A 535-nucleotide genomic window follows, 5' to 3' on the forward strand; every position below is an offset into this window, starting at 1 on the left:
TCCTTTATCTCCGAAGTAGGCTAAAATGTGTGTGAAGAGAAGAAGTTAATTAAACTCCAAGGGCTGGCCAGATAGCTCAGTGGATTAAAGCACCTGCATAGGCAGACGCAGGAGCTGGGGCTTGATCTCTCACTTGCCATGCTGGCCAGCGCGTCCCCAGTCCCCAGGTGTGCTGAGATGGATTGAGACTGGGTGTGGTGATGCACGCAGGCCTGTAATCCCAGCCCTCAGGAGGCTAAAAAACTTGTAGGAGGGATCTCTACAAGTCTGATCTAGTGAGACCCTGTAGACCCTGTACTAAATACATTAAAAAAATAAAATAAAAACTAAACTCCAACCCAAAACTTTCTAAACACAGTTTAAGAACAATAATTTAGGGCCTGGCGAGATGGCTCAGTAGTCTAAAGCACCTACTGGAACAAACTTGGGAAAGCACAGGGATGGTGGTTCCATCCCCCAGCACCACATGCCAGCCAGCCCCGCCCCCTGGTGGGCTGAGCTGGCCACACACACACAATAAATAAATAAATAAATG

This window comes from Octodon degus, unplaced genomic scaffold, assembly GCF_000260255.1.
Source record: "Octodon degus isolate 3935 unplaced genomic scaffold, OctDeg1.0 scaffold00089, whole genome shotgun sequence".
Classification (NCBI taxonomy): Eukaryota; Metazoa; Chordata; class Mammalia; order Rodentia; family Octodontidae; genus Octodon; species Octodon degus.